The sequence below is a fragment of the Lathamus discolor genome, chromosome 4 (genome assembly GCF_037157495.1).
Source record: "Lathamus discolor isolate bLatDis1 chromosome 4, bLatDis1.hap1, whole genome shotgun sequence".
NCBI classification, from domain to species: Eukaryota; Metazoa; Chordata; class Aves; order Psittaciformes; family Psittacidae; genus Lathamus; species Lathamus discolor.
In genome coordinates, this window is record NC_088887.1 from 127,900,595 (window position 1) to 127,923,656 (window position 23,062).

General features: G+C 45.6%; 1 long non-coding RNA gene across 1 annotated transcript; it reads right to left on the reverse strand.

The window, feature by feature from the left end:
• Window positions 1-1,300: 1,300 nt before the first annotated feature.
• LOC136012871 (uncharacterized) lies at window positions 1,301-23,031 on the reverse strand. Its single transcript, XR_010611996.1, has 4 exons — window positions 22,809-23,031; window positions 10,175-10,227; window positions 2,776-2,844; window positions 1,301-2,181 (listed from the first exon to the last, which is right to left on the reverse strand). It is a non-coding gene; the product is annotated as an uncharacterized LOC136012871 (long non-coding RNA).
• Between the last annotated feature and the right edge of the window lie 31 nt (window positions 23,032-23,062).

A 23,062-nucleotide genomic window follows, 5' to 3' on the forward strand; every position in this document is an offset into this window, starting at 1 on the left:
TTTTTTGTACAGTCCTAAATGCCCTGAACACTCAATTAGCCACCTTGCCTCCTTTTTTAGAGGAATTCTCTAGCACAGCAAAACCTGTGAAACAGTTGGGCTTAAAATGTTGCTCCTTGCTGCCTCATCTTGAACTTACATTACATTACTTACATTACACCATCCATCTTGCAGGCTGGGAGTTCCACTGCTCATCATTTCACCTGTCCCAGGCCTGGACTTGTTCTTAATTTTGCCAGTTCCTTGCATTCCCAACCAGTTGCTCTCTTGGTAGCTCAGCACAGGACTTCTCAAAAAGCTCATTTGGTATTACTGTAAGTTATAGCAGCATCTAAAGGTTAAGACTTCAAGTGCAGCAAGGGAAAACAATCAAAAGTGAAGACAAGTAGGTAGATACAAGAAGGAACATGGAAGGGTAAGGCTACAAGTGAGATAGCTATATTCCTTGCAGGTACTTCCTAAACAGCAGAGCAGAGGCAGATTTTAAACAGTAGGAAAAAGAAACCCAGGGCTGTCAGCTGCTTTATTCCCATCCCTCACAGAGGGTTCCACTGAACACAGGAGCCCCTGTCATGCTCAGCAGATGTGCACCTAACTAATTCTTCAGGTCCTCCTGTAGTGAAGACTTCATAAACCTGCCAGTCCATCGATTCAGTGCTGATTTTTCTTTGCTATTATTTAAACCAATTCTTCCTTGTACTATCTATCTTGTACATTCTATCTTGTACTATGCGGTGTCATGAGAACTGGAAATAGATTGTTCTCTTTGCAACTGTCTTTTACAAATCAAGGTGGTTTTCATATCTTCTCACTTCAAGTTAAACTGCCCCAGATAATTTAATCTTCTCATCCCATATTTTCTCAACCTCCAGCCATCTCCTCTGGACTTTCTCAGGTTTGTCTACATTCTCTGAAGAGCCCTAAGAGTGGTCACAGTACTGTGGCTAAGGGCCTTATCACAGCAAAGCAGAGCCAGAAATGTTACTTCATGCATCCTGCCAGTCATATTCCTGTTTATACCATCTCATATGATGTTACATTGATTTTGTAACAGCATACCCATAGCTGATTCATATTCAACCTGTGGGTCACTATAAACTAAAGACTGAGAACTACTGCATAGACATTTGTTTCTCAGTCTCTATCTGTACATCTTATTATTCCTACCAAGTGGATAATCTTCCTATAAGGAATAATAATAATTTTAATATTTCTATCATCCATGTTTGTTCAGTATCTTAACTAATAATCTGTAAGGAAGTATGGACTGGCCAAAGAGAAACACACAGAACAATAGGGATATTATATTACTGCAGCTTTAGTGATGCTTATTTAATGTTCAATATTTATAAAGACTGTAGAAAACTCAAAGCAGAGTCATAAGAAGAAGTCAACATCAGTAGAACAAGTTTCCACATGCAGAGCTTCAGAAAAATTAAAAATACATGTGATTTCTAAGTGTCTGTAAAAAAGAATTTTGTTTTCACTGTGTGTAATGCTTCAATCTAGCAACAAACAGGAGCATTGGGGTGGAATGGCCATTATACAAACTAAAAGTAAAGAGCAACTGTTCAACTGAAGGAGGAATTAATCACTAGAATAACTAAGAAAAAGGCATAAGAGGTCCCTAGCAGTCCATGTTGTCCATCTTTGGCTGAACAGGGAGGGTGCTGGGCCATCTTGTCTCTTTCCCAAGAGAGGCTGGACCAGATGATCCTTGATGTCCCTGTCAAGACCCACTCCAAGCTGGTATTCTGGTGTTCATGGTCTTTCTCAACAGATGTGCTACCTCAGCAGATGTTACAGGGTTTGAAAAGGAGTCTCTCCTTGAGGTTCTCTAAGCTTTGTGATTCCCAAAAGGCACCCTGACCTAGTGGCTGAACTGCCCTGTGTATGCTGCCTGCCCCAGCAGACGTCTTCCAGAGGGACAACTAAACTGTATCAAACCAAAGAATGACTTTTATGATGAGAAATCGGAAGATGACAATGAAACCATCTAATACATTTTAGTCTGTGAGCCAAGACAAAACTGAAATCATCATTCCCAGAGCAGGGAGTTGACTGAGCTGAGCCCTGTGCTACTGACGGCTCTACTTCCTGTCCTGGCTTCTTCCATCCTCCTCTTCTGGAAGCTCTTCGTCCACGTTTCTGCACCAGGGTGACCTCATTTGGCAGCAGCCTCTGCAAACATAATGCTGACTGAAGTGCACCATTCTCATAGGTGCCTCTTAGAAAGCTGCTCACCAAGGCCTGGACTTCCCCCCTGCTAGCAAACAAGTCTCCTTCTATTCCCCTGAAAATCAGCTGGGAGGAAGTGAGATGGGGAGGTGGTTTCCGAAATCCTGTGGATTGTGATTACAGACAGTCTCAGGACCCATGGAGTGGGGGTGGGGAGCACAGAAGCTGCATCGGGAATCCAGATTATTTTCATGTGAGGTGAACACATGCTTTTGATCAGCAGAATTCACAAACATATACAAGCCTGATGGCAAAGGGCCTGTTGGAGCTTTTAAAAGGAAGAAAACAATTTGAGGAATATCCCTTCCCAAAGAACATGGGTTTTGCTCTGGAGGAGCTTTCTATATATAGTGAGGTGATTATTTCAGAATGGAAAATGTTTGTTCAGGAAGGAAAGGCTCTGAGATCAGCAGAGTCGAGTCTCACCCACAAGCTGTCGACTCCACTGGACTCTTCTGCCCAGCAGCAGGGAGCTGGGAGGAGTCTGCAGGGGAATGGGACTGTCCAGCAATCCCCCACCTATACCTGAGTGCTTACCTCTGGAGCATGGGGTCAGGCTCTGGGCTGTCACAGAGGGGCAGGATGCAGAGTAGCATCTGATGATTCCTACAGGAAAAACACAAATGCAGAAGGTCTACCTTCTTTTTGCCTTAGACAAATGAAGTTTATCATCCATAGCCGATGCACACTGGGAGGCAACAAGATATCCTACCAATACACTCTACTCCTGCACATGCCAGCAAGCAAACTGGCAACAGCGCACACTGACCACACAGCCCGTTCTATATATGCTGCAGACATATATAGGGTCTGAACTGCACTAAATATACCTGCCACAAATAGGCACGGGAAGCTGCGGTTCTTAAAGTAGAAAGGGTGACACACCAACGCACACTGCTACCCCATCGACAGGAGGGAGGAGGAACTGGTGTGATACATCTCCATCTAGTGGACATATGGGTTACACAATCTTAACCCATGCATAGTAGCTGCATTGCTTGTGAGCCCAGACACAGACCAGTTTGTATGCTAAATTTACAGTGTATAAACTATTAACCTCCCCCCCCCAACCATTACCTTTCAGTTTAAGCTGCTATAATGTACGTAATTTAACACAGACGTTACCATTAGGTAACATCAACTGCTCTAATCCAATTCACAATCCATAGGTTAAGAATACCACACACTTCAAAAAGTTACAGAGATCTCCAGGTTAAACCCCAGCCATGCAGCTCCTCCACAGAAGAGTCAGGCTGGAACTAACCATCAAGTTGATTCTGCTTTACATAACCCTTGAGGGACATAACTGACCTTGCAGAATGAAGAAAATGAGTCTGGTTTATGAGTCAATTTAATGATTCTTAAATATCTAAAAATAAGCCAGGCCACTGGGAGGCTCTGGGAGAAGGAAGAAGGGAGAGGTAAGCCAGGAGAAATATCACAATCTTATACAAGCAAGAAGATAGGGGGTCAGGAGAACCAATGCCCACCTGGAGTCAGATCTGGCAAGAATTGTGAAGTGCAACAAGAGAGGCTTCTGCAGGTATATCAGCAGCAACAGGAAGACTAAGGAAAACTTGGGTCCACTGCTATTAGCACCCCGGTGACAAAGAACACAGAGAAGCAGCCTTCAGGAATCCCTGTTGTGTAAGGTCACCGCATTTGCCACAGTTTGCACAGTTTGCACTTAGTGACACTGTGTTGGCTGTCACCCATCACCTCCTTATTGTCCATGTGCCTTAGCATAGTCTCCAGGAGGACCTGCTCCATGACCTTGCTGGACGCTGAGGTGGGTCTGACCAGCCTGCAGTTACCCAGATCTTCCTTTTTCCCTTTTTAAAAATGGGGGTTATGTTTCCTCTTTTCCAGTCAGTGGGAACTTCTCAAATATGACAGACAGTGGCTTAGGAACTTCACCCACCAGTTCCCGCAGGACCCACGGATGTATCTCACCAGGTCCCATAGACTCGTGCACTTTCAAGTTCCTTAGATGACGTAGAAGCTGATTTTATCCTAAAGGGGCAGTTATTCATTCTCCCAGTCCCTGCCTTTACTTTCTGCTATTATATATTATCTGTCATAATAGACATGCCTCTTTTTTCCATGTTTCTTTACTGCATTCCTCACCTAAGGCACATCAGAGAGGTTTTACAATGCTGCCTAATGAATTTCTGAAAGGTGTTTAGATTTGTAAGGAAGGCAGTTATGTATATATATATATATAATTGTATACGTATATATATACACATATATAACTGTTAATTTCCAGTTTTGTAAACTGGAAATTGCACCTTGTCTGCTTTGTGACCCAAAAGCAATTTAGTGGCTACCAAAGACTTTCATTGTCAGTCATAGATAGGATCCTTCCCTGTTCGTGTTCATCACAAGAATATCTTAGAGGAGAAGAGGATCATAAACTCTGAAAATTTAAATTTAAAATCACACTAGGGCTTGTGGAAAAAATAAAAAAGAAGTTGATACTCTGCATTTAATATCTGTGCCTCCATGCAACAGCTGTGACTTGTACAGTTTGCAGTTACAGAAAGTATCATGCAATTTAAATGGAAGGAGAAAAAAACTTACCATGCAGGTGCTACTAAGGGTGGCCTAAGAAGTGCTTAACCCAGCTGGTTACTGGAGGTGTTCAGGGTCAGGTTGGATGGGGATTTGAGCAACCTGATCTAGTAGTGAAAGATGTCCCTGCCCATGGCAAGGAAGGTTGGACTAGATGATTTTTAGAGCTCCTTTCTAAGCCAAACCATTCTATGATTCTATGATTTTATGACTGTGATTATTCTTCCTGATGTCAGTGTACTAGATGACTGTCCCCTTACTGTTGGGTGGGAAAGACAGTGTTTTGTGCTGTTGGAAAGACAGTAGAATCATAGAATCCTAGAATAGGTGAAGATGAAAAGAATACCTGAAGGACTTCTAGTCCAGTTCCTCCGCTCAAGGCACTGTCAACTACAGAAGGTTGCTCAGGACTGTGTCCATTTTCATTCTGAATATCTCCAAGGCAGGAGACTACACAACATCCCTACACAACCTGATCCAGTGTTTTACCTCCCCCATAGGAGAAAATCTTTTTGTATGTTTAAATGGAATCTTGTGTTTCAATTTGACAGTGTCAGTGAGGTGGGATACATCAAGGAGCAGTGGGAAAAGTGGTTTATGTCCATATAACTGTTCTCCGTAATAAATGAAGGAAAAACAGGACAGAGAAAAGTGAAGGCAATAATGCTGAAAACTGAGGAAGTTCATTACAGTCCTCGGTTTTGCTCACATTTATTTCACAATCAGGGACTGGGTACCTCCAAACCAGAATATCTATGGTCATAAGAAGGACGGAATCACAGAGTAATTGAAGTTGTAAGGGACACTTAGAGATCTAATCCACCTCCCCTGCTCAAAGCAGGGACAACTAGACCCTTCCTAAAGTTCAAGCAAACAACAACCACTGTTCTCCCCTTGTACATCCAGTCATCTCATGGTAGAAGGACAATCAGGTTAGTTAAGCATGATTTTATCTTCAGCAATCTTTGCTGGCTGCTCCTGCTCACCTTGCTTCCTTGGAAATAGTTTACTGGGAGATTTGCTCCATCAGCTTCCCAGAGACTGAGGTGAGGCTGATCAGCCTGTAACCCCCTGGATCTTCTTTGCCTTTCCTGAAGACAGGAGTGGTAATTGCTTTCTTCCAGTCCTCAGGAACACCCCAGTCACCAAGACTTGTCAAAGATAACAGAGAGTGGCCTCATAGGGCTGACATCCAACTCCTTCGTCACTCATGGGTGCATTCATTCAGGTCGGATTCAGTCATTTCTTCCCTCTCCATGCATTCAAAGCTAGCTTGAGCTTCAGTTTACACTGAAGTGTAAAGTGAAGTTCACTACTCTTTTTTTGTCTGAGCAGTCCCATAATCATGGAAATCTTTGCATTTAATTCTGTTAAGAGCAAACTTGTTTGAGAGGATCCAGTTTACTAGTTCATTGTTTCTTACTTTTTCAGTGTATCATCTACGACTTTATCAGCAATGACTTACTTACTTTTAAATCACCAAAACCACTGAAGCAACACTGACCCTCAAATATTCCTTCTGACAAATTTTCCTGCTAAGACATCTTAATATATTTAACATAAGTTTAGATAGATGCATCATGTTTTAATGGGAATGTGAAGAAGTACTGAACTGTGGCTGCCCATCATCGTGATAGTGAGCATACAGAGACTGGTAATGGGAATCACGTTCGTACTAAGATTCAACTGTATGTTGCAATTGCTGTATTATGCTTATGTTGTGATTTCAGTATATGCTGTATCACTCTGCTAAACAAATCCCAGTGTAAGGTCAGATACCTTCAAGTAAGTAAATCTGTTGGCAAACACATTTAAACCCTCCTTTAATAGTGTGGCATATCTAAAAGAACTTGGTCAGAGAGTATTGGACCCTGACAACTGACCAAGCAAAACAGACATGGTTTTCCCAGACTGATGGCCCCAGTATGAAGTAGGGGATACAGACAATCTGGACTGATCTAAACCCCCAAAGATAAGCAGCATTTGAATTTTCACCCTGCAGCAATGTCAACTGGCAGTGCTGCGTTGCACTGCTACTTGTGCATGAAGAGCTCTCAGAAATCACAGACAATCTGTCTGTTGCTACTTGGGACTCATAATAGACTCATAATATTGTTGCTACTTGGGATTCATAATAGATCATCCCACAGAGATCCCATTATCCCAAATATCTCCATGATGTGTTCTCAATTTCCAACTTCCCACCCTCTCATACTGAATCACTGAAATGTCAGCACAGCACATACCAACTGCCACCTCACAACCAATACTGCCTTCTCCAAAACTGCAAGTTTTCACACTGTTGGTGGATTCTAGCATGTTGGCTATGGTGTCTCTTGGTATTCCCTTAGAGGCTACAGCACTCTCTAATGCAGTGCTTCAGCTCTCTGAACCCCATCCCATGCTTCAACAGTCTAAAATGTCAACCATTCTGTTCTGCTGTTATTGTTGAGCTGAGGTCCAGTATCTTGCTTTGACTGGCCACAGCACCAGATTTCCTTGTATAAATAACTACTTGAAAAAGATAATAGGTACAAACTTAGAATCTCTAGGACCAGAGAAGAGGCTGATTTTCAAGAGGACAGTGACAGCAGCAATAAGAATATGGAAATGCTCATTTCTCAGATGCAATCTACTGGAATTTAATTTTAATTTGGTTCTTACATTGCTTCTGCATCCCAGAATAGAAAGAATGGGCACACATAACTGCAGCAATTGATAATGGCAGCAATGTGTAACCATTTCTACCTCATTAGAGGTGAAACATTTAGTAAATACCTAATCCAGTGCCTACATTTGGGAAGACATTTCTTAAAAAGCATTTGGATCACTTACTGGCCTATTGGCTGGATTGTAACAATGCCCAAGTGTCCTGGGTGGGATCTTGTAAAACAGAGCAGTTCAGATGAAGCAGGATACAAACTTTTAGCATCCCAAGAAATCAACAACATGAACAACTTAACTATGAGGTGCATTTCTGGTCAGTGGAAATTCCCCAATCAAAATGTGTTTGTGGGGGGGTTTTTAGTTGGTCGGTTTCTTTCTTTGTTGGGTTGGTTTGGTTTTTTTTCCCCACATCTAGGTTAGTAAGTCAAGGCAAAGATAATTCAGGGAAGTTCTGTGGCATATGTTTTACAAGACGACACACAGGGGTTTTTTGTAGCTTTATGATTAGCTACAGGTTGGGCAAAGAAGGGATTCAGAGCAGGCCTGTGGAGAAGGACTTGGGGGCATTGGTCGATGAGAAAATGAACATGGGCTGGCAGTGTGCGCTCGCAGGCCATAAAGCCAACCGTATCCTGGGCTGCATCAAAAGGAGCGTGACCAGCAGGTCAAAGGAGGTGATCCTGCCCCTCTGCTCTGCTCTTGTGAGACCTCACCTGGAGCATTGTGTGCAGTTCTGGTGTCCTCAACATAAAAAGGACACGGAACGGCTGGAACAAGTCCAGAGGAGGGCCACGAGGATGATCAGGGGACTGGAGCACCTCCCGTATGAAGACAGGCTGAGGAAGTTGGGGCTGTTCAGCCTGGAGAAGAGAAGCTGCGTGGGGACCTCAGAGCAGCTTCCAGTGTCTGAAGGGGGCCTATAGGGATGCTGGGGAGGGACTCTTCATCAGGGACTGTAGTGACAGGACAAGGGGTAACGGGTTCAAACTGAAACAGGGGAAGTTTAGATTGGATCTAAGGAGGAAATTCTTTCCTGTTAGGGTGGTGAGGCACTGGAATGGGTTGCCCAGGGAGGTTGTGAATGCTCCATCCCTGGCAGTGTTCAAGGCCAGGTTGGACGAAGCCTTGGGTGCCATGGTTTAGTGTGAGGTGTCCCTGCCAATGGCAGGGCTGGAACTAGATGATCTTAAGGTCCTTTCCAACCCAAACTATTCTATGATTCTATGATTTATAATGCTAGTAAGTGTATCCTAGATTAATTTGAAGATAAAACACAGTTACACATGAAATTAAACTGCAGATATTAGAATTGCAAGACAGAATTTAACAAAATTCAAGGATTGGAGGCTTTCAAGGATAAGAATATTTAATGTTACAGTAACATGGCTTGCAAAAAAAAAAAATTAAAAAATGCCCCAAAGCTTTAATTATGGGAATGTGTCTGCTTTCAACATAAGTCAAATCTGCATTCTGCAAATAGAAAAGGAGGGAGCTGGGAAGGGGAAATAGAGAATTTAAAAGTGACATAATTACTAAGTTATGTAAAAGTGAAGCCAAGGAAAAAGAAAGAATAAACCTCTGACAGCACAAAAGCATAAAAATGGCGTGCTTTTGGCTTTGAAGTAAATTAAGAACAAAAGAAATCCAGCATAGAGCAGTTGTGTGAATTTATGTTATATGAAGATAGTAAAACTTTTAGTGATGCCAAGAAGGAATAGTTGGTCAAAATTATTTTTTATATGTGTGAGATACAAGATGAAAACATTAGAAGATAGTAAACAGTCTAGCAATAATAAATGGTTTATAAAATCAATGGGCTAAACTGATTTGCACCTATGAGTATAAAGAAGCTCACTGAGGAGATCTATAGCTCCTTGATACTGCATGAGTACGGGGCTTGAAACAGATGATTTCCAAAGGTCCCTTCCAACCTCAACCTTGCTGTGATTCTGTAGTTCTATGGCTATCATAGAATGGTTTGGGCTGGGAGGGACCTTGCAGCTTATTTAGTTCCAACCCTCTGCCACAGGCAGGGACACCTTCCAGTAGAGCAGCTTGCTCCAAGCTCCATCCAACCTGATCTTAAACACTGTCACTGATGGGGCAGCCACAGCTTCTCTGGGCACCCTGTGCCAGCGCCTCAGCACCCTCACAGGGAAGAGCTTCTGCCTAGTAACTGAAAAATTTTGCAGACTCTGGCCCTCCCTGGCCTTGCTCCAACAGCTCCAGGTCCCTCTTGTGCTGCTGCCCCAGAGCTGGATCAGGACTGCAGGAGGGGTCTCCCCAGAGCGCAGCAGAGGGGCAGGATCCCCTCCCTGAGCTGCTGCTCACGCTCTGGGGGTGCAGCCCAGCACAAGGGGGGTTCTGGGCTCAAATGCACCCTGAAGCTGGGTCATGGGGAGCTTCTCCTCACCCAGCACCCCAAGTTCTTCTCCCCAGGGCTGCTCCAGCTCCTCTCCCACAGCCTGTGTTGGTGCTTGGGATTGCACCGACCCAGAGGCAGGACCTTGCAATTGGCCTTGTTGAACTCCTTGAGGTTCACATGGTCCTGCCTCTCCAGCCTGTCCAGCTGCCTCTGGATTCCATCCTTTCCCTCCAGTGTGTCAACTGCACCACACAGCTCGGGGTTGTCAGCAAACTTGCTCAGGGTGCTCAGTCCTACTGGCCATGTCACTGACAAAGATGTTAAACTCACGTGTTAGACCAAAGATCCATCTAGCCCAGTGTTCTCTCTTCGACAGCACAGACCTAGAAAAACATGAAAATAGAAGAAGCATACCATGACACTTCCACAGACCACCACTAGCAGCTTTGCACACAGACCAGGACGTGCTGTTTGCCTTTATGAGAATGTGAAATACAGTTTCATGCTAGCTTAATTTTTGAAACAGGCAAATTACTGAGGACCTGGGCATAAATTTTCTCACATTAAAAAGTGTTCTTTCATTTTTGTCATAAGTTTAAGAAATGCCCACTACATGTATACAGAGGATGTGAAATGCATTCCGCATAAATGTGGACATCAGTCAAAAAGGTAAAACATCCACTGGATCTCTTCTTGATTTGGAGACTTTGAGCTTGTCCTGCGCAGAAGGAGGGCAAGCTTTAATTCTGTGGGTATATCCTGATCATCACTGAGGGATGCTCAGCTACACTCTGGTGCTGCTGCAGGGATTGTAGTAGTTTCTTTGCAGCAGTTCACAGAACCATTTGCTAGAGACAGAAAAATGCTCCCTGGCCAGTGAATGATGCCCACTGGTAATGCAGGGCTATGCTGTTTCCAGTTCAAATGCTTTTGAGCTACACCATAGAATTCTGTAGCAAGTCACCTTCTGCTTCTACAGAGTCCCCCCCTTTGCAAGAGACTCTTTCATAACACTGCTTGTTTCTGTCTTCACTATTGTGACATAATTCCTCCTGTTACAATTCCTTTGTGACTTGTCACTGTGTGAGTCTTTTTCTTAGAACAGCGACTCTTCAAAAGTTGCCCATTAGATGCTGCAGAGCAAGATTAATTTGTCACACTCAGGTACTGACCTGTCGGGAGGCAGAGCATTTCAGAACGGTCTTTTGTTAAGGCACTTGAATATTGTGTGCCACTGTTACAGCTGTGAGACTCTTGATCTAATGTGAGTGTGGCTAAGAAAATGGGTGTGAGTAAGAAGGCAGAACAGTGGATAGCTGTCACTGTTCATTTGGGATAGGTTTCTGTGTGAAGCATCTCTCCAGGCTGACACTCAGAGAGACAGTTTGCTTATGCTTCTGCTTCCTAAAGTATGCTGTGTTAAGCTAGATGCTTTTTGATATCATCTGCTCCTGGCATTCTCTTTCTTCCGTGCACACTGAAAGATGTCTGAGGCTAGACTAAAGTCTTCAATGCTCACTTTTCCTAGTCTAGATATGTGGATGTGCTTCACCAGTTACCTCTAACAATGAAAGAGAACTCGCAGAATTTTCAATGCTTTTTTTTTGCCTCAGTCTTTAATGCTAACAATAGACCTTGGGCTGCTCGGTCCTCTGAGCTGGAGGACCACGACTGTGGGAACAGTGACCTCCCTTTTGTGGACACTGAAATTGCTACTGAGAGGCATTTAAAGGGCAATGCAGTTATCAGGCACAGTCAAAATGGGTTCACGAGGTGAAAGTCCTGTCTGATTAATTTGATATCCTTCTATGAGAAAATCACCCGAAGGTGGTGGATGTCGCTTTTCTAGATTTTAAGGGTTTTGATATTGTCTTTCACAGTATTCTGGTCAAGTTGCCCAACTGCAAGATGAGCAAGTACACAGTGTGCTGGGTGAAGAACTGGCAGGGATCAAAGGGATATAGTGAATGGGGTCACATCTGGCTGATGACTGGTCACCAGTGGTGTTCCTCAGGGCTCAATCTGAGGGCCAGCTCTGTTCAATATTTTATCAATGATCTGGATGCAGGAGTTGAATGCACCATTGGTAAGTCTGCTGATGATACTAAACTGGGAGGTGCTGTTGACTCTTGAGGAACATGAGGCCTTGCAGAGGTGTCTAGACTGGAGGCCTGTGTAATCACCCATGGTATGAAGTTTAACAAAACCAAACCCCATATTCTGCCCCTGGGATGCAGTAATACCAGACACAAGTATAAATCAGGAGAGGAGTGGTAGGACAGCAGCCCTGCAAAAAGGGACCTGGGGATGTTGGTTGTCAGCAGGGTCAACAGAGCCAGCACCTGAGAGGGCAAACTGCACCCTGGGGTGCACCAGACATAGTGTAACCAGCCAGTCAAGAAGAGGAGATTGTCCTGCTGTATCTTGTGATGGTACAGCCTCACTTTTGGTACTGCAAGCAGTCCTGGGGCACCACAATTTAAGAAGGGTGTGAAGGTGCATGATGATACGTGATGATACTTGAACGTGTCCATGCTGGCCCTCATCAACATGTATGTGCTGGAGAATGGGGTACCGGCTCCATGCCCTGCTTGGGCTTGGGGGAGCTCAAGGGGCAATTCTGGAGGGCAGCAAAGCTGATGAAGGGGCTGGAAGGCATGTCCTGTGAGGAGTGGCTGAGGACCCTGGGTTTGTATAGCTTGGAGAAAAGGAGGCTGAGGGGTAAATTCCTTGCTCTCTACAGCTTCCTGAGGAGGGGATGTGGAGGGGGAGGTGCTGATCTCCCTGATATCCAGGGACAAAATGTGTGGTAATGGTTCAAAACTGCTTCAGGTGGAGGTTTAGACTAGACATTAGGAAGCACTTCTTTACAGAAAGGGTTGTCAGACACCGGCACAGGCTTCCTAGAGGTGGTTGATGCCAGTCAGTGTTGAAGAGGCATCTTCAGTACCTCTTCATTAAGGACAATGCCCTTAAAGGCTTAACTTTTGGTCAGCCCTGAAGTAGTCAGGCAATTGGACTAGAGTGAAAGGTCCCTTCCAAGTGGAACTATTTACTATAAAATAGAATTTCTGGTTTCACTACTGGCAAAGATGACTCTTCTCAGCACTTTCCCAGTTCTATCCAGTCTGGTGTTCAGATCTGTGCTTAGAGAGGCAACATATCCAACATCACTCACCTAAGACATGGTAAGTGGCATTAGCATCCTCTGACACAGCCACATGACAGAATGAACAACATGCAGGTTTTAGAATTCTGAGAAACTTTATCCCTTACCTACTTTACCCACAACTACAGGTCTTCTGCTTTGTGGTTACTATTGATTCATTACTTCTTCAATAAAAAAGGACATAAGAAGTACATGGAGCTGTGGGAGTAAGTCCAGAGGAGGCCATGAGGATGATCAGGGCCTGGAGCACCTCCCATATGGAGCCAGGCTGAGAACATTGGGGCTGTTCAACCTGGAGAAGAGAAGCTGCGTGGAGACCTCAGAGCAGCTTCCAGTGTCTGAAAGGGGCCTACAAGGATGCTGGAGAGGGTCTGTTCATCAGGGACTGTAGTGATAGGACAATGAGTGACAGGCTGAAACTGAAACAGGGGAAGTTCAGGTTAGATATAAGGAAGAAATTCTTCCCTGTGAGGGTGCTGAGGCACTGGCACAGGGTGCCCAGAGAAACTGTGGCTGCCCCATCCCTGGCAGTGTTCAAGCCCAGGCTGGACAGAGCCTTGGGTGACATGGTCTAATGTGGGGTGTCCCTGCCTGTGGCAGGGGGTTGGAACTGGATGATCTTAAGGTCCTTTCCAACTCAAACCATTAAAATATAAGGTTTAAGTGTCATTTACAGAAAATTAGCACATCTTGCAGCACTTGCTCTGTGCCTGAGTGCCTTTGTGCATCACAGGTTTTATGATTCATATTGTATCCTGTAGCCTTGGAGGCTGAAGTCCAGAATCCAATGTGGTACAGACTTACTATTTGTTGTAAAAATACCATGTTCCTTTCTAAAGCAAATGATGAGTCACATAAATTCTTTGAAATGTTTCACTTGAAATTCTCAGAACATGTTACCTGAGATTACAATAACAGAATAAAGTAGGTAAGAAATTGCTGCATTTGTGATGAGGAGAAGAAGGAGGAGAAGAATGAAAGCAAGGCAGAGAAAGAAGAGATTATTTCTTGTTCCTCTCCTGTGGGAGGAAGCAGAGAGCTCTTACAAAGAAAGAGCTGAAAGCAGAAGGGAAGAGTTTGAGGAATGAGCTAAACCAGGCTAAAGAAACCTGAAATTGAGGACAAGGGAGTAAACAAAACTTTTAACCCTCCCATTTTAAACTAGGAAGATGGCAAAATGGGAGTGGGAGGAAAGGCAGTGAAGTGGCAGGATTCAGACTTTATGGGAGTTTGTTAATACCAGTGCATGAGGTGAAAGAGACCCCAGGAGTATGTAAGGGCTGAGGACTTTCAGGGTTGAGCTTGTAATGGAAGAGAAGGGTAAAACGAATTAGGGGTAGAGGACAACAGAGCATGAAGAGAATTAGCTGGTGGAGACTGGTGACTGCAACACTGAAAAGCTGAACACAGCACTGCTCTGCAGAGGAAAAGAGGGAAGGAGGCACGGTAGAGGGAGAGGCAGCAATGGAAAAACAGCAGTGCAGCATTTCCCACAGTCTGACCCAATTCAAGCAACATGATCCATCAGGAGTTTAGACCTTGAGAAATGTGAAATAAAGGCATCAAAGTCTCTGAAGGACTCAGGACACAGACAGGGAGGCAACAAGGATGCCAGGGATAAATGCATTTTTTATAGAGGTTATTTCAGAAACAGCAGAAAGCAAGGTGATGTTAGAATCAGCAACATGACCTGCTGAGCAAACAGGAAAAGATGGAAAGAAATATTAAACAAACTAAGGGGGAGGGAAAGAAGTATCAGCTTTTGCAATAGGGATGCAGGATTTAGATTCATATTTAGCATGGTAAAGCAAAAACAAGCAGAAAAAGGATCTAGCAAAGTTAATGTGAACTACTAACAGTTAAGGGGAGAACTAGCATCAGCAAGACAGGAGGAATAAAAAATATGGTAATGGCACATAAAAAAACATCCCTCAAAGCATTTGAGGGATGAAGAGCAGATAGGAGGCTGAGGGAAGCTGAGCAGATAGTTTTCATAGCAGGACCCCAAACTGCTGGACAGTAACATGCTGCCCTGTAGAAAAGAGCAAGGCAAGACATAAAAACCACAATAAGAACATCTTCCACCTTTGCAACATTCCCTGCTAGGGTATCAACAGCAGTGGCCCAACCTCTACCTTAGTCCTCTGGACAGGTAAGAAGGACAAGCCCAGAGTGCCATTCTCCACAGCACAATGTCACCTCAAGCAGAGCTGAGAGATGGGACAAAAGTAAGAAAAGCCTGTTGCGCTCCCGTTTCTCAGCAGTGCTTGCTTTACTCTATTGCTCCAAGTCTGGCAGAGGGAGTCCAGTCCTTGTGGGAAGAGGTCCATTATGGATCTTACTATGATCTGGCCTCATCCTCCAAGGACCCTTTTCACATGGGGTGAGAACATGCTCCATTCCTGCAGCATTTCTCACTGGAATAGGCTGGGCTGGGACTGCACTGTTCATTAGATCCTGCAACTACAGGCAGCCTGGCTGCTCTGCACTGATGGGAGATAATCAAAACCTTCCTTGGTACTGCTTTCTCCACTCAGAATAGAAAGTGCCTCCCTCTCCATTCCCATCCCAGAACAAAGTTTCTGGTAAGTACAGATCACACCACAAAAAAGCAGGGGCCAGCATAATTTATATTGTTTCCTTGCTTGCCATCTATGTGTGAGGCCCAAAAGTGATGACATTGTGGCTCAGATGTCAAATTCATGGACCAGAGACTCCCTGGAGCCTAGCTAAATGTCTGTGTTAGGTTATGTGTTCCAGGGAGCAGAGATAATAGCAGGATAAAGCTGAGAGAATGGGAAGTTGCAAAACTGGGGGTAGGGACACCAGAGAGAGACTTTCCCTTTGCTAGTCCTGTCCATCTGAGCCTACTAGGATGAAAATGGTGAACGTGATTCTGGTTTTAATAGATGGATGAGAAATTTTAATCTGCGGAAAGCAGCACTCTGCTGGCAAACATGGCAATATAATACTGGTGATCCTTGAAAGATCAGCAAATTGGTAAGAAATAATGTCACCTGCCAGAGGAACACAGAAGATATCACATACCTTGGAACCTGACAAAATGTACTCACAGTCCAAATACAGATTTGACTTCATTTTCTAGAAGTCCTTTTGTAGTTCCATCCTGGTTAATTTTACAACCATTTTTTAACTAAAGAGATTCAAACCAGAAATCCTGTTGACTTGTAAACTAAATGGGTTTGAAAAGCTCATCCCAGAACACTAACATTATGCCAATAATTATTATACTAATGAAATATAAATGTATTGCAAATCCTTTGCAGTTGAATTAGATGATTGTTGTAGGTACTTTCCAACTGAACTATTCATGCTATTCCATTCCATTCCGTTCCATTCCATTTCATTCTATTCCATTCTATTCTATGATGCTGTCCTTTTTATATAGTCTTCAAAATACCTTTTGGTCTAGCTATTTGGTCTAGGATTGGTGTTGGGACCAGTCTTGTTCAACATCTTTGTCGGTGACATGGACAGTGGGATTGAGTGCACCCACAGCAAGTTTGCCAAAGACGCCAAGCTGTGTGGTTCAGTTGATATGCTGGAGGGAAGGAACGTCATCCAGATTGACCTTGACATGCTTGTGAGGTGGGCAGGTGCCAACCTTGTGAAGTTTAACCATGAAAAGTGCAAGGTCCTACACCTGGGTTGGAGCAATCCCAGCCACAGCTACAGGTTGGGCAGAGAAGAGATTCAGAGCAGCCCTGCGGAGAAGGACTTGGGGGTGCTGGTCGATGACAAAATGAACATGAGCTGGCAGTGTGTGCCTGCAGCCCAGAAAGCCAACCGTATCCTGGGCTGCATCAAAAGAAGTGTGACCAGCAGGTCAAAGGAGGTGATCCTGCCCCTCCACTCTGCTCTCGTGAGAGCTCACCTGGAGCATTGTGTGCAGTTCTGGTGTCCATGGAACTGTTGGAACAAGTCCAGAGGAGGGCCACGAGGATGATCAGGGACTGGAGCACCTCCCGTATGAAGACAGGCTGAGAAAGTTGGGGCTGTTCAGCCTGGAGAAGAGAAGGCTGTGTGGAGACCTCATAGCAGCCTTCCAGTACCTGAAGGGGGCCTATAGAGATGCTGGGGAGGGACTCTTCATTAGAGACTGCAGTGACAGGACAAGGGGTAACGGGTTAAGGCTTGAACATGGGAAGTTTAGATTGGATATAAGGAAGAAGTTCTTTCCTGTTAGGGTGGTGAGGCACTGGAATGGGTTGCTCAGGGAAGCTATGAATGCTCTATCCCTGGCAGTGTTCAAGGCCAGGTTGGACAGAGGTGACATGGTTTAGTGTGAGGTGTCCCTGCTCATGGCAGGGGGGTTGGAACTAGGTGATCTTAAGGTCCTTTCCAACCCTAACTATTCTATGATTCTATTTCATCCAACTGAGAGCTCATACTCTGTTGGTCATCTAATGCAATTGATAAATCTTTCCTACTTTACAGGACCCAGTCACCAATTTGTAACCATGAACTGCTCTGTGGGTCTCTCCTAGAAACAACACTGCTGGCTGGCAGTGACCCATTGTGAAATACAGCCATGGAGTTTAAACCAAAAGCTTCATCAGAATCACTGCTCAGTGTTTAATCAGCTCTTCATGTACTATGGACAAATGCCTTACAGAAGTCCCTTATCTATCTCTGATGAGCCAAAATTCCTTTTTTTTCCCCTCATGCTTCCCCTTCCACCTGCCTTCCCCCTTCCCCCCCGCCTTGGAGGTATGAAATTTTGTCTTCTATTCATTTTACAGATAGGGAATTGAGACAGAGATTTGAGGAGGAAACAACATGGGAGACGAATTTTTTAAGGCTTTTAAGTCACCAAGGAAACTCTGAAACAGACAGTGTATAATGTTTGCATGTGGGGAGAAAAACAAGGCAGGCTCTTTTTTCTAAAATACAAAAGGAGCTTTGAGATGCTTCAGGGAACTGGAGCACCTCCTGTATGAAGATAGGCTGAGAAAGTTGGGGCTGTTCAGCCTGGAGAAGAGAAGGCTGCGTGGAGACGGAGCTAGGCTTTTTTCAGTGATATCCAGTGATAGGACAAGGGGCAATGGATGTAAACTGGAGCATAGGAAGTTCCACGTTAACATCAGGAAGAACTTCTTTACTGTAAGAGTGACAGAGCACTGGAACAGGTTGCCCAGGGGGGTTGTGGAGTCTCCTACACTGGAGATATTCAAGGCCCGCCTGGACAAGTTCCTGTGTGATGTACTGTAGGTTACCCTGCTCTTGTGGGGGGGTTGGACTAGATGATCTTTTTAGGTCCCTTCCAACCCTTGGGATTCTGTGATTCTGTGATTCTGTGATTCTGTGACCTCAGAGCAGCCTTCCAGTACCTGAAGGGGGCCTATAGGGATGCTGGGGAGGGACTCTTCGTCAGGGACTGTAGTGACAGGACAAGGGGTAATGGGTTAAAACTTAAACAGGGGAAGTTTAGATTGGATATAAGGAGGAAATTCTTTCCTGTGAGGGTGCTGAGGCACTGGAATGGGTTGCCCAGGGAGGTTGTGAATGCTCCATCCCTGGCAGTGTTCAAGGCCAGGTTGGATAAAGCCTTGGGTGAGATGGTTTAGTGTGAGGTGTCCCTGTCCATGGCAGGGGGGTTGGAACTAGATGATCTCCAGGTCCCTTCCAACCCTAACTATTCTATGGTATACTCTATTCTATGGTATACTCTATGCTTCAGCCTGCTGATTCAAGCAGCACTACCATATATCAGGCTTTTAAACACAGGCAGAGATGTTCTTCAATGGAATTTAAAGGCTGCTACCTTGCTCATACCTCTTTGAAAAAAATCCACACTGGACAGTAATTCAGATTGGAGTTTGACCTGTTCAGAGAGAAAAAGCAAATTGAGATGGTGTGATAAGGTCTTTGAATAGCATGAACACGTGTACTACAGCCTAAGGTGCCATATCAGTCTCTCAGAAGCATCATGGGTGCTTTACCCCAGTCATGTTCATTCACAAGATGTAGAGGATCACTGAATGTAAACACACCACCACATCTGGGAATGTGCTACTGAGAACGGAGAAAGCAGCAGGCAGTGGAGGAACTCTGTGGTGGGTAAGGAGATGAAGAGAGCCTCCCACCATGCAGACAGAAGCCGAGAGGTCAGTATCACTTGGAAAGTGTAGGAGCATCCCTCCTGCAAGGAGGAGACTTCAAGACATTTTTCAGAAAGCTGGCAGTTTTTCAGGGAGAGCTGATCATAGTAGTGCCTGAGGTAAGGCTCTTGCCCTTCGACATGGAATGGATAACATAATTTAATGAAGTTCTGAATTATTAATGAGGAGATTTTAAAATACCACAATATTACTTGGGAATAAAGCAGGGAAGCAGACCTCCTAGGATATCAACATATCTAGTTGTTGGTGGTATTCCAGACATCATTATCTTGCTTAAAAATGTATCTTGGATGTATAGTTAATGGCAATCCTCACTCCCTCTTATGCTGTGAGCTCAACCCTTCCACTGATTTGCCCAGGACTAACACTGTCTTAAGTGTTCAACAATTTCACAAGCCATGCCATTCTCATCCTATAAATATCAGTGCACTGGTCATTCCCCAAGATCCTTCAGTCCAAGATCTCTGCAAAACTAAACCAGAAGAACAAAACCCCACCTCAACATTTTGTGTTCTCACATCTCCTCAGCTGGTTCTTTTCACTTTCCTTGTTGATTCACAAATCTAAGTCCATCTGGACTGCTAGTCCATCTGGACAAATCTAAGTCCATTACTGGACATCTGTAAATCGATGGGTCCGGATGGAATGCACCCACGGGTGCTGAGGGAGCTGGCGGAGGTCATTGCTAGGCCACTTTCCATCATCTTTGGTAAGTCGTGGGAAACGGGCGAGGTGCCTGAGGATTGGCGGATGGCAAAGGTCACACCAATCTATAAGAAGGGCAAGAAGGAGGACCCGGGTAATTATAGACCGGTCAGCCTTACCTCCATCCCTGGAAAGGTGATGGAACAACTTATTCTTGACTCCATCACTAGGCATATCAAGGATGAGGGGGTCATTAAGAACAGCCAACATGGTTTTATGAGGGGGAAGTCATGTATGACCAACCTTATAGCCTTCTATGAGGAAGTGACTAGGTGGAGGGATGATGGTAGAGCGGTAGATGTAGTTTTTCTTGATTTCAGTAAGGCATTTGATACTGTCTCCCACAGCATCCTCATAGATAAGCTAAGGAAGTGTGGGCTTGACGATCAAGTAGTGAGGTGGATCGAGAACTGGTTGAAAGGAAGAAGGCAGAGAGTTGTGGTCAATGGCGCAGAATCTAGCTGGAGGTCTGTGACTAGTGGAGTTCCTCAGGGGTCGGTGCTGGGACCAGTGCTGTTTAATATTTTCATCAATGACCTGGATGAGGGAACTGAGTGCACCCTCAGCAAGTTTGCTGATGACACAAAACTGGGAGGAGTGGCTGACACACCAGAGGACTGTGCTGCCATTCAGTGAGACCTGGACAGGCTGGAGAGTTGGGCGGGGAGAAACTTGATGAAATTTAACAAGGGCAAGTGTAGAGTCTTGCATCTGGGGAAGAACAACCCCATGTACCAGTACAGGTTGGGGGTTGACCTGCTGGAAAGTAGTGAAGGGGAAAGGGACCTGGGGGTCCTGGTGGATAGGAGGATGACCATGAGCCAGCAATGTGCTCTTGCGGCCAAGAAGGCAAATGGCATCTTAGGGTGCATTAGAAAGGGAGTGGTTAGTAGGTCAAGAGAGGTTCTCCTCCCCCTCTACTCAGCCTTGGTGAGGCCGCATCTGGAATATTGCGTCCAGTTCTGGGCCCCTCTGTTCAAGAAGGACAGGGAATTGCTTGAAGGAGTCCAGCGCAGAGCCACAAAGATGATGAAGGGAGTGGAACATCTCCCTTATGAGGAGAGGCTGAGGGAGCTGGGTCTCTTTAGCTTGGAGAAGAGGAGACTGAGGGGTGACCTCATCAATGTTTACAAATATGTAAAGGGTAGGTGTCAGGATGATGGAGCTAGGCTTTTTTCAGTGATATCCAGTGATAGGACAAGGGGCAATGGGTGTAAACTGGAGCATAGGAAGTTCCACGTTAACATCAGGAAGAACTTCTTTACTGTAAGAGTGACAGAGCACTGGAACAGGTTGCCCAGGGGGGTTGTGGAGTCTCCTACACTGGAGATATTCAAGGCCCGCCTGGACAAGTTCCTGTGTGATATACTGTAGGTTACCCTGCTCTTGCAGGGGGGTTGGACTAGATGATCTTTTTAGGTCCCTTCCAACCCTTGGGATTCTGTGATTCTGTGATTATAATGCCAGTACAAATGTTATCCCTCCCTCCAAGCCAGGATTTTAGCCATATCCTAACCTCAGCTCCCCCTTCTCCACTCTACAGTCTCTACAAGGAAATAAAACAAACCACTTTTATCTTTTGAAAGTCCTCACAACTGTTTCCTGCACTTTCTAACTTCTGTGACAGGACACAGGATTGTTTCTTCTCGCCAATTCCAGCACCTCCCGTATGAAGATAGGCTGAAGAAGTTGGGGCTGTTCAGCCTGGAGAAGAGAAGGCTGCGTGGGGACCTCAGAGCAGCCTTCCAGTATCTGAAGGGGGCCTATAGGGATGCTGGGGAGGGACTCTTCATCAGGGACTGTAGTGACAGGACAAGGGGTAATGGGTTAAAACTTTAAACAAGGGAAGTTTAGGTTGGATATAAGCAGCACCCTCCTGTTTGGGTCTGTGTTCGTGTGCTAAACCCAAGATGCCCAGTAAATGTTTCAATGTCAGCTTATGGATTGTTACTGATATAGAAATGCAGGACTGGGAAAGACTTTCTGGGATGGGAGGATGAGTTCAGAAGCCACTCCTCAGCTTGCTGCCATGTGCTTAATTCCATCATAATTCTCAGCACACTAGTACAATTGGAAATCCTGCAGCATCTGAAGTGCCAGCAGGATGGGCTAGCATTCCCTGCAAGTCTTAACTTGTAACTAACTCAAAACATCATTTCCAGATCCCAGAGATGTGACAAGATTGACAAAGTGATGAGCAGCTAGCAAAAGGGAACCTGGAGGAGCAGGCAGCCCTGACTGATCTCTGCAGAACTGCGCACACATCTGGAATACAAATAGAAGTACAGGAGCTACCTGTGTGTGTCCTGCCCTGCGACTGCAGCAGCAAGGACCAGCTGCTTCAGCTACACCAGGAGTCACCTAAAAGGCAACACTAACACAACATGCCTCAGGGGAAAATCTCTACGTGGGTGTTGATAAAATGCTACCACTGGGCTGAGGATTGAGCTTTCTAACTGTGTCCCAGTTAGAAATAACCGCACTGACCCTTCCCTATAAAAGTGACATTTTGAGACTGTAACTTATTTAATGCACAGAAAACTGATTTGTGGAGTGGACATGGAATAGGACAGTGATCACAGTACTCGTGACACCTGACACAGCTCCGGCTACTCTGCAACTCCACGTACAAATCCTGAAGACAAAACAACTTGAAATGTTCCCCTCCTTACCACAGGGACCCGGGTCCCTGCCTGCCCCCAGCACCGCCAGGTCCCAAACGCACGGTCACCAGCGCCGCCCTGAGCCGCAGTACAGGGAACGGGGCACCGGCACAACTGCCGGGGGTTCCACTGCACTCAGCCCTGCGCCCGCCGAGGAACTCGGCATTCCGCCTCACCGGGCACCTCGCCAGGGACACGGGCACCCTGCCCCGGATACCTGCCCCCTCCGGGCCGGCCGCTCCTCAGTCCCTGCTCCGCGCTTCAATCGCGACCCCGCCGCTCACCGCGCGACGGCTGCCCGTTGCCATGGCGACGTGCTTTCGGCCTTCCCTCGCTGCCGGGTTAGGATCGGGTTTGCGCTCACGGGCGCGTCGGATGCCGTGGCGGCAGCGCTGACCGCGGGGCGGCCAGACCCGGACCCCGGCCACCAGGACCCCAGGGCGGCCGGGCTGGGGCCCCAGGGGGTCGCCCCGGGAGCGGGACCGGCACAGTAGCAGGGGGCGGGGCGGGGCGGGGCGAAGGGGGCGGGGCGAAGGGG